This window comes from Protopterus annectens, chromosome 9.part0 (assembly GCF_019279795.1).
Source record: "Protopterus annectens isolate FY-2018-M chromosome 9.part0, PAN1.0, whole genome shotgun sequence".
Lineage (NCBI taxonomy): Eukaryota > Metazoa > Chordata > Ceratodontiformes > Protopteridae > Protopterus > Protopterus annectens.
This window is the reverse complement of record NC_056743.1, coordinates 1,355,695,725-1,355,707,728: the sequence shown is the minus strand read 5'-3', so window position 1 is coordinate 1,355,707,728 and position 12,004 is coordinate 1,355,695,725. Positions and strand designations below refer to the sequence as shown.

At 38.5% G+C, this 12,004-nt stretch overlaps 1 protein-coding gene across 4 annotated transcripts in view; it reads right to left on the bottom strand.

The window, feature by feature from the left end:
• Positions 1-12,004, bottom strand: part of ERCC1 (ERCC excision repair 1, endonuclease non-catalytic subunit) — a 1,099,273-nt gene that overhangs the window by 1,069,718 nt on the left and 17,551 nt on the right. For 2 of the 4 annotated variants that reach the window (XM_044084339.1, XM_044084337.1), the window contains exon 2: positions 3,284-3,408. The exons of the other annotated variants lie outside the window; for them this stretch is intronic. The gene's annotated coding sequence lies outside the window, so the exon portion shown is untranslated. The remainder of the gene's footprint in view (positions 1-3,283; positions 3,409-12,004) is intronic. 4 annotated transcript variants of the gene reach the window in all.

Below are 12,004 nucleotides of genomic sequence, written 5' to 3'. Positions count from 1 at the left end.
CAGCAGTATGGAGCTTATCAGTGAAGATATTAAATACGAGTAGACCTAGGATTGAGCCCTGTGGAACAACTAAAGTGACAGGTAGCAGAGAGGAGTAATCACGTTGCCATTTGATAGCTTGTTGTCGGTCAGATAGGTAGTCAAAAACCATGCAAGGGCAGAGTGACTTAGTTTTAGCATTAGGAGTTCATTTACGAGATTTTGATGGGAGATTGTATCATATGTTTTGGACATGTCTAGGAAGATGGAGGGGTAGTTTTATAGTAGTCCAGAATTTTTTAGATTGTTTTGGTATTTTTGTTGGGTTGTAATGTAATAGGATTTTTTGTTATTCCTGAACTGTTTCTTGGCATAACTTCTTAGTTGCTGATAATCTAGGGTTGTTTGTTTTTTGTTGGACTGATATTGTACCCAAGCTTTGTATCTGGTTTTGTAGCTGCTTGGTTTCTTTTGTTAGCCAGGGAATGTACTTAAGCTTTACTGTAATAGTTCTAGGAGGTGCTTGGTTGTTCAATATGCCTAGGAATGTGTTATTAAAGTAAAGTACAGCAGCATCAAAAGGAAGTAATGTTAGTGGGGTCCAGTCACAATCCAGGAGGGTGGATATATATGTTTGAGGTAAATTTTCTTTTTCTATTCTATCTATGGCCTCCAAATGGCTATGCAGTTTTAGCTTACCCTTGCCCTTTAAGCACTGACCACTCCCAGTCTTTTAGACCTCCTGTCTCGTTCTTCACTCCTTTTCTTTCCATCTCTTCTCTCCATATGTAACATATGCCATTAAATTTTCCTACTGCATTCCCTCCAACCTAGTCAATACCACATCTATTTCCCACTGTATTACTATCTTGTAAATTTTGTACAATTTATTTTCCCACAGTTTTGCAAGTTGCCTTACACTCAATATCTGTGTGAATCCTATGAAAATGTCATACATTTACGTTTAACTAACTCCAGTTATCTCACTTGTTTTGTAAATTACTTTGTATAATCATAACAATTGTTCATGCTTGTCTCATAACTTTTAACCTGTGGAGCATATTTCCCTAGGCGTCTTGTTTTTACTGTAATTACTAGGTATAAGCTTGTTTAATTGTTCATGCTTGTTGACTTACTTGTCATGGAGAGCAGTTGTTATCTGAGCAGGTAAGATGGTAGGTGGTTGCTAATGCTATCTGGGAGGCTACTTGACTGGTAGGCAAGTGAGGGTTTACGGATTAATATCCAGTCTAGTATTGACTGTCTATTGGTGTTTTTGTCAACTCTAGTCGAGGATTATATTAACTGAGAGAATCCATACAAGTTAGTGAAATTTGTGGGGTTATCTGAGGTATACGTTAGCCAGTCTGTATTAAAGTCCCCATTATTATGGTTAAGTTAAGGAAGACCAGTGGAAGAAGTCCGCCATTATGGTAGGGTTGTTTCCAAGAGGGATATAAATTGCTATAATAGATATGTACATACTCAACTAAATAGGAGCTCAGCATTATTGATTTTTGGAGGGCTTGGTTCTAGGCATTCAGGTTTGAGTGTGTTTTTATAAATAATAGCTAAGTCTCCACAATGTTTATTTAATCTGTCTAGTCTGTGGATGTTGTAGCCTTGTATTAAAATGTCATTGTTTATCTCAGGATTTATCCAGGTTTCAATTTTTAACTGTTATGTTACGGGAGTAAAGGGAGAGAGAGAAGCATGAAATTCAAGTATTTTATTCACTAGGCTCCTGAGATTCATGTTTACAAATAAAAGGTCTGATTTTTTGTGAGCTAGATAGGTAGCAATGTGAATGTATGAAAAGGGTGGTGTGTTCAGCCCTTGCGGATTAATTCTGGGGACTCTGTTTGGGTGAAGATCACCTCTAAGTTGGAGGTTTGGTCTTGAATGTAGTAGTGGGTTTGAGTGCTTGAGTGTTTGTTTACTATAGTTGCAGAGTAGCTGGGGTGTAGTAGGTTGGTGCATGTTTCTATATGTGAAAAACCTGCTTTGGTGGCGTTAAAGAGGTTTGCTGCTATGCTGAAGTATATAATTTTACTAGAGAGTGGTAAAGTACATGAGAGATAGTAGGAGAGGAGAAGACTTTAAGTAGGTGATGGTGACAGGATATTACATTAGAGGGCAGGAAGAGAAGAATTAGGAGGGAAATGTGGAAAAGCAACATAATGGAGTTTGAAATGGTGTGAGCAGTTTACGGGGTTAGGCTAGGTGGTGAGGTCCTGGTTAGTTTAGTTGGAGTTTCAAGTAAGCAAAAAGATCTATATTTAAATGAGGGGAGTTTAAATAGTCACTGACTTGTGCTGTGAGTGGGAGAAGTAATGAAAGAGATAATGGGGAGGGAGGTACTGACTGCACAGTGTGTGTATGATTATGAGTTGAGGTTGGTGATTGGAGAATTGTAAGTGATGGGAGTGGTCAAGTGAAAATGATTTTAGGAGTAGTGGGGGTGGGTGGGATTTGGGAGTGGAGAGGGCTCAACCACAAGAAGCAGTAGGCAAAGGACCAGGAAAATAAACAATACGTTTGGATTTAATTTCTACAGGTCAGTGCCCGAGTTTACAGGATGAGAAAAATGGCCGCTATCTTGTTAATTTTTGGGCTATACCTATGAAAAAGCGTAATAAAGGAGTTTAAGACCCAGATCTCTTTCAGGCACAAAAGTTCTATGCTCAAAATGTATGTGTGTTATTAAGCACAAAAGTCCCATGCTGAAAATGTATATGTGTTATTCTGGTTTACACTCAGCAAGAAATATTTTGTTACATTGCCTAGAAAACATCTGGGAGTAAGAAAAGATGGCCATATATTGGGAAGGGTATACTTTGGAAGCTTGAAGTTTCAAAACTTTGAGCTTCATATGGTGGAGACCATAAGATCAAAGTTTTGAAACTGTGAATGGTTTAAACTGAGACAGCCGTACAACACAGAACAGGAAATTTACCATTCTCTTCACTGTAGTGTGATCCCAGAGTTGATCTGTTTAATTAGCAGGGGGTATGGGGGTGCAGGGAGGCTTGCTCGTGGCATCAACATAAAAAAAATGTTTTTATTTTTTATTGAAGTTTTGAACTTTCAAAACCTTGATGTTATAGTCTCAACCATATAAAGTTCAAAGTTTTGAAACTTTGAGCTTCCAAAGTAGTTCCATTGGAAGATGGGAGGGGGGGCCTAGTTAATTGTGATCCAGGCTGTGTGCGCACCACTACTCTAACTTATGGGCAACACACTTAAACTTAAGAACTACAGCTTATTGAGGTAGATGTACTCATTGTAAAACTTGAAAGATTACGCAGTCTTGTTGACCACTCTTGCTTCTAATTTGCTTTCAGCGGCAGTCAATCAGTTAAGCAGATTTGCAGAGGCAGCCAATCCCAGGATGGAGGGGGACACTTGTGTTCATTTCGTAAAAAGTTACTGTGAAAAGAAAGAGAAAAGACAGTTACAGTAAGGGGAAAAATCATATCAGGTAGAGGACAATAGATAACAGAAGACATATAGTTAAATAAGGTGAGAGGAGATAAACGTAAGTAGTTTGGAACATCAAGGTAGTGGAGCAAGGGACCTGTAGCAGTGAACACTTTTGCATGGACATATAAATACTCAATTCTATATGAACATTGTAAAGACACAACCCTGCATGCAGCTAAATTATAACTATCAATATCCAGACTACCGTTCTTCAGCAGCAATTACAGCATTACTAACTCTATCAACAGCTGTCACTTTCAAAGACTGTAGACAAGTCTTAGGATGCAAGACAGATACAATAAGACTGCTATATATATATATATAGAAGTTTCTCTCTTTTAGGAGCACCATCCTTATGCAATAGCACCACCATTGCAGTGCCCCAAATTTCAGCGACAAAATCCAAATCTAATCTAAACTTAGATTGAACAGATTGAGTAGTGGCCCTGCAAGTGCATGCTTATACTACTGTTTATGTTGAAACTTCAGTCTGATTTCAAGCTTACAAAAGAACATCCACTTTAATTACGTTGATGTCATGTATACATTCCTAACCACAATGTTATTTTACTTGCAATATCATGTAAATTTGCAGTTCCGGGCTTGTTTTAGTTCCCAAATGCTTCTGTCCAAACTCAGGGGCAAACTAATTATCAGGGGTGCTTTAAAAGACTATTATTCTTAACTTGAGACATTTACAGAATAACAGAATGTGTCAGTTTCATTAACAGCAACACTAAGTGCAGTTGTTGTGTACTTGGTGCTATTTCATATTCATTAAATGGCACTGCATTTAATGTAGAACTACCCAACAAAGTTAACCAGCAAAATATACTAATGAAAGCATAAGCAGCCATATTAGATGTTAAATGACCAATCTGACATGGTGGAGCTATTCATGAACATGTAAAGCAATCGTCTACACTAGTGTAGCCATTTGCCTTGAAACCCACAACTCTTTGGATTGCAGCCACAATTACACTTGGGGAAAAAAAACAAGTTAGCAGCTGTTGTTCCCAATATAAAGCTGAATGTGCAACAGCTTTAGTTAAAGTTGCTGCTGCTGCCAGACCTCTGCCAAGAAGAAAAAAGGTTTTTATACCTTGTTGGATTAAGTATGGACTGCAAGACATAGAAAATTGTACAGCAAAACCAGGTAGACAGGGAAACAGTATAGTAACTATGCAACCTCTTCTGTCCTCATCTGATGCCCAAGGTAAGTGTGGAAGCTGTTTGAAAAGAAAAAGTAATTAGCTGCTTAGTCCCATATACAAGTTGTTATATCCCCCTAAGATGAGATATTTGTCCTGTGAACAGTAATGGCAGTAATATTGTGATATCTGCAGTATCCACCTATGGACTAATGTGCATCAATCATTTCACTTTCCCACACATATGTGCAACCATAAGTACATTTAAAATGAGCTAAGGGCAGTGCACTGTCATCATCACTGGCACAGGGTGGTGGTGCTGGGGGTAATACATGTAGGCTGGCCTAACACCAACAATTCTGTGTGAATCCACTGTTGAAGTGTTGGTGATCTCTGACAGTGGACAGGGACTCCTCAATTTCAGTCAATGGTGGTTTGTTAGCAGTCCCTCCTGCAGCCATATGTTCCTGGCCAACTTCACATGCCTTACATATCACATATGTTATGACACTGGCCCTATATCAGGTTTACTGATATGTATGAACAAGGGCTCAGACACAATTTACATAACTGAACATCTGCCCCCAGATATGGTCACAGGAGTACTTGCCACCTCTTTCCAAGAGGAAGGAGTTGTGTTGATTTAGTGTCTGGGTGATAGCTTCATTCTCTGCAGCAAAGTAAGGCTTTTTATAATGTGAACATGTCTTGGGAAAAATAGCCTTGAACAAGTTAAGTAAAAGAAACGTATAATGCACAATGAGAATACTAGTGATTGTTAACAAAACAAATATGTATGCCTCCATTATGTACAAAATAGTGTAAAAATTAAAGCTCCATATTAGTACACAGAAGTAAATACAGAACCTTCCTCCAAAAAATATAAAAATAAATAAATAAAGGAAATTAAAAGCAAGTTATGTAAGGAAGACAACAGCTGTGTAATTGAGTAGTACATTGCAGCATAAACCAAAGCAATGTACATGTTTTCCATTACAAATGACTAAAAGCGCTCTTGGATATCCACTTGTGTGGAGAACAGTCAGCTATATATCGCAAGCTTAACATATTGTGGGCAACAAACTATATCATAAACAATGTGTAAAGACTTACACAAGACTTACACAATTGCATGCACACACCTCTGCAAGAACAAACACTGAGAAGTATTACATGCTAAGTGCTTGCAGGTGTGAATGACATGTCACTTGCAAGCACTTCATGCTCTGGTCGTTACCAGGTATACCCATTGATTGAAGTCATTTTCCTGTCATCTTTTTTGTCTGTTATTTTTTATGCATTTTGCATCTGCACTTCACTTGATAGTTCACAAACATGGTTTACTGCACAAGGAAAAATGTAATTTAGGCTGCTTTCTGTAGTGCAAATCAGCCTGGCACTGGTACATGGCCATTAGCAGTCTGGATGGCACTCAGGATAGTCCTCGTTGAATAAATTCAGGTTGAGAGATCACTTTTCCTGTAGCACAGGTTGTTAAGTGTACTGGTCATAAAGAGCAAAGGCAGCTGTTGCAGGTTTTGCATTCACCTGACAGACACTTTAACAGAGAGAGTCAAAATGCCATTTGTTACAACATTTTGATTAGGAATGTTAACAACAAATGCACATAAGTATCATAACCATGTTTATTGCCAGAAATGTATCATTACTGCTTGCTATAGATGTTCAATATAATGTGTGCAAATTTTGTTGTGTGTAAACTTTGTTAAGCATGACAGTGATTATATTTAATGTAGACTGCACATACATAGGTCTGAGGTGCACAATATTTTGTTATAATTACGGAGTTCTCACATATCATAAGCATGTGTCTATGACAGTATGTGTCATGAAGTACTTATGTAACCTAACCCACCATGTCAATAAGGTCCTGCAACTGCATGCACCTGAGCTGTATTTACAAACACTGCCTTTTACATAGAAATGCAGTCTCTTGACTAAAGTCACTAAGATATAGGCATCCATGTATGTGTACATTCAGTATTAAATTACTATACCTCTAATTACCATGTTAAGAAGTATGTTATTCTGTGTCAGTCGCAATTATATCAGCAAAATTTAACATTCTATGTTTTTTTTCTCCTGGGTTCAATTCTCAGGTAGTACTATTCATTTTTACCAAAGTCTAACTCCCAACATGCCAACATCTCACAAGTCATAACATTTTTTCCCAAACAACCATTATTATAACAAACACTAAAAAGCATATTAGTGTTTAACACTGGAATATCTCAATAGTTTGAGCAACGCACATGGTCAAATCTCTGCCATTTTTAACACATTCTGTGATTCTTGATGTGTGGGATGCCAATGTGTCTGACAAGTCATTGCTGTGATTCCAACCGGGCAAATGTAACAGAAAAGGCTGTGCTTCAGGCACATATTTCCATCTTGACTGCTCCATACATTGCTTACAGTGGTATGGATGGCATTCCATTTAGTCACAAAGGTAGGATGTTGAGGAGTCCAGGATTTTTTTGGCACTCCTTGTGAAGCACTACAGCTGGAGACAACTGTAGGGAGAATATACTGAGTCTCAGTATAAGGCTGAGGCTTGGAATATGTTGCTCAAAGCTGTCTCCAGTGCAACTGTCATCCCATGCACTGGGAAGCGATGTCATCACCACTACAGTGACATGAAGAAGCATAAGAGGGACCTCCTTAGCTGATGGTAAGATGAATTCAGGACTGCAAACAGCCCTCAGTTGTGTAAGTATACTGACCTACAATTTCTCTGTGATATGGCATTAATTAGCCAGCCAGTGCAGTTATTCACCATACTTTCATATATATTTGTTTTCTTTTTCTACTGTATAGCTGTAGCAAAGATAGCAGAAAACTGTGTGGTACTTCAGGAGGGTCTAACTTTCCTCAGAAAGGCATGGGGTAAGTAAGCATCTGTTCTGATTGCAAGGCATGAAGTATTCTCATTTCATCACTCTATATCATCTTGAGCAGGCATACCTTAAGTTTTATATCAAGCCTACATGCCTGCTCCAATAGCTCTTGGTTATTGTATTAGGTAGTTATAGTGCATCAGATTAAGTGTGGGTTCAATACCCAGAAACAGTAATTCAATTTTTTTAGAGGCTACTATTTGTAAGATATTTTAACTTCAATCCTGCATGGCGCTAACAAATCATTATTTGCAACTGCAGTTATTACCTTAGAAAGCATATATCTGATATGGCACTGTGAAATACATGATTTTATTACTCATATCATACCATTTTGTTTATTAATTTTATGACACTTTCATGCTTTCCCATCACATCTGGATGTGGCCATTGTGTACTTACGTATTTTGTGTATTGTTTTATTTTTATTGAAATAATGTTACATGCAATTGAAATAACCACAAGATAAAACAGTAAAACCAGATGAATGCCTCTTTCAAAGTCACAAAATCCAAGGAGAAAATATGAAACAAGGCAGAACGAAAGGCAGTAATCCAGAATGAAACACTTTATTAAAATATACAGACGTAAGTGCTTTCACAGTGCCCTCAACTGCTTCATCAGACGTTCATCCACCCAATATCTGTCTCATATTAAATAACTTGACATCATTACTGCCACAATTAAGCCACCCATTACATAAATTAAATGAATACAAGTACAAAATTCTTCTTCTTCTTTCAGCTTTTCCCACTTAGGGATCGCCACAGCGGATCACCTTATCCGCTCATGATTGGCAGTGGAGTTTTACGGAGGCGAGTTGCCAGCCCGGTGCCCAACCTTCCAAGGCACGCACATACTCACACCTAGGGCCAATTTAGAGTGTCCAATCTACCTGCAGCATGCCTTTGGGATGTGGGAGGAAACTGGAGCACCCGGAAGAAACCCACACAACCACAGGGAGGACATGCAGACTCCTCACAAAAGGCACACCAGCTGAGGATTGAACCGGAGAACCTCCTGCTGTGAGGTGGCGATGCTAACCACTGCACCACCGTGGCTGCCCAATGAATGAATACAAGTACAATACATAATAAAAAATATAGTGCTCAATTAAATCATTTATTAAAATACATTCATATATAAAAATACATTCATATATAAAATAATTTTGCATGGTTGTACAGGAGACCTTATCTCCTCAATTATTTGGCTTTAAGCAAGGGTTTTATAGGGGCCTTGTCATTAAGACCTTTGCCTGAGTCTTCTCTTAATCTAACTATCCACTTGGTCTCATTTACCTCAGTCCTATTCTTAACGTCCCCCATCCTGCAGGTTTGTGAACAGTCTCTTTACTGCATGGTTAGGCAGTGAAGAAGAATTAGAGATATTTTATAATTTTATAAATAATTCTGCCTCTTTTTTTTAAATTTACAATGAGGCATTCAAATAACAGTGTGGACTTTTTAGTTGTTAAGATTTCTATAAAGTAGATGTAAAGGTCAATACTGGAGTGCACAGAAAGGAGTGTTATAGGAATAGTTTGTTGCATAGAACCAGTATGCACCCCCAACACATATATGACAATATAGTTAAAGGGTAAGGCATGAGGTTATCCAGATTAAGCACAGAGCAAGCTGGCCATCAGTCTGAGTTATTACAACTGGGGAATAGACTGTTTGCTAGGGGTACAAAGAAGGTTTCCTCAATTTTGGAAGAAGTGCAAGGATTGATGGCCACTGTAGCTAAGCCTTATTACACCGACAAAGCATTTGTCGAGTTAGGAGTAATGAGAATAAAGGAAGGAACGAGGTTAGGATGCCTGTATTGTATGCTAACAAAGTTAGGCCAGTACCTGATATATATTTAAGAAATATTGACCAGTTTTAACAGCAGATCCAGAGATCAGGAATATAGTAGGACCGAAGCCAATATTTCTATATAAGAATATTAAAAGAATGTTATGTTACCCAAAAGGACACATTTCATATGGGGTAGACAACATTCAAGGGGTCACACAACCTTGCTGCAAATGTAATAATTACAAGTACACTGATTCAGCAAGTTTGAACACTCTGATTTCAAAAATACCTTTTGGTTTAGGATGTCAGGCACCTGTGAGACTGACCATATTGCATACCTGGCACATTGCCAGGTATGCAGAGGATTTTATGTAGGAAAAACAGATAGAAAGTTTAAGAACAGAACAGAATAAGAGAACATATATATGACATTCATCATCGGGGTACCAACTAATGCACTGGCCAAACATGTCATCAACACACACAATTTTAGATTTATGATCATAGATAGAACAACAATAGATGATAGGATGGGCGACATTAAGAATAGGACTGAGGTAAATGAGACCAAGTGGATAGTCAGATTAAGAGCAGACTCAGGCAAAGGTCTTAATGACAAAGTCCCTATAACACCTTTGCTTAAAGACAGAATTTTGAGGAGATAAGGTCTCCCGTACAACCATGCAAAGGAGTTTTTTTATATATGAATGTATTTTTATATAGGAATTTATTTTAATACATTTTTTCATTGAGCACTATTTTTTTATTATGTATTGTGCTTGTATTCATTTAATCTATGTAATGGGTGGCTTAACTGTTTGATTAGGCAATAACGAGTCAAGTTATTTAATGTGAGACAGATGTATGTGGATGAACGTCTGATGAAGCAGTTGAGAAAATTTTAAAAGCGCTCAAGTCAGAGTATTAAGTATTTCATTCTGGATTACTGCCTTTCATTTTGCCTAGTTTCATATTTTCTCCTTACATGTAGTTGATTTAATTATCTCTTTTTTGTCTCTTCCACCCTTTACTTCTCCTTTTGTTTATTTATTTATTTTTTTAATAAATTGCTTCTGAAAATAAAATGACCATCAGCACAGCTGACAAAGCTGGTGTTGGGCATTATGGAAAGGGACCTCAGTGCTCAAATCTGCAGGGTTGAAAAGGTCCTGTGTTCTACTGTAAAAAGAGATGCCACATCTGGCACTGATCCAGGCAGCTGACACAGGAGACAGTGATGACAGTTGTGAAGGTGACGACTAGATTCTCACTGTTCTCAAGCTGGACATGGATGCACCTCCAAGGTCCCCTACCTATCCCCAATCATGGTGTCCTCTAACCTTTTGTGTCCATCACCAACCCTGTCTGTCTTGTATGTCCTGTACGTCTGCACATGCTATCTAACCTGATCCACGCACCTGCCACTCTCATTCTTAAGCATCTTCCTCAACATTGCTCTCTCTTCCTCTCTCTCAAGAAAAATAAATAAAATAAATGGTTACATGTCCCACAAAAAAAAAAGAAAAAAAATCATGCTCCATATATAGCTCTCCACTTTGCCTATGTATCATCTTGAAACACTTGATTTGGTCTAAATGGCTATACCACATTATTTTTTTGTTGCCACCCATCTCTGGTGTGGTGACTCTCCAATTTCATGAAATTGTGTGTAGAATACTAGATTAATGTTATGAAAATGTATATTGCTATGGTGCTCTCCCACCCCCCTCCTGCAAATTCCTGTAAACTTTTCCCTGTATCCTACCCTCTACTTACCACCCCCATTTTCCCCCACTGTCCTATTAACCCTTTTTTCACACATTTAATCTTGTCAAAAACTAGAATCACATACAACACACATAGCCAGAAATGGCCCACTGAAAAGCCTTCACTTTTTCTCCTCAGTAATTGTGCAGAGATTGGCATAACTCTACTGCCATCTCTCCTAAACATCTCCATACTTCCACAGATATGTCATCTGGACCAACAGCCTTTCCATTCTTCATCCTCTTCAGAGTTGTCCTTACTTCCTCCTTGCTAATCCAAACTTCCTGATTCACTATCCCCACATCATGCAACCTTCTTTCCCTCTCCCATTCTCATCATTTACAGCCCCTCAAAAGTGCTCTCTCCATCTGCTCAACACACACTCCTCACTTGCAAGTACTTTTTCCTCTTTATCCTTCATCACCCTTACCTGCTGCACATCTTTCCCAGCTTGGTCCCTCTACCTAGCCAAATCTGTACAGGTCCTTTTCTCCCTCCTTAGTGTCCAACCTTTCATACAACTCTCCATACATCTTATCTTTAGCCACCGCTTTCATCACATGCCTCATCTCCTTATACTCCTGTCTACTTTCTTTATCTCTCTGACAATCCCACTTCTTCACCAAACCTTCTCTGTATACTCTCATATACTTCCTTGTTCCACCACCAGGTCTCCTTGTCTTCCTTCCTCTGCCCAGATGTTACACCAAGCACCTTTCAAGCAGTCTCCCTTACCAGCTCTGCTGCAGTTACCCAGCTATTCAGTAACTCTTCACTGCCACCCAGTGCCAGTCTTAACTCTTCCCTGAATTTTGCCTCACAATCATCCTTTTTCAACTTCCACCATTTGATCCTTGGCACTGTACTTGCTCTCCTCCTCCTCTTATTGATCACCATCATCCTA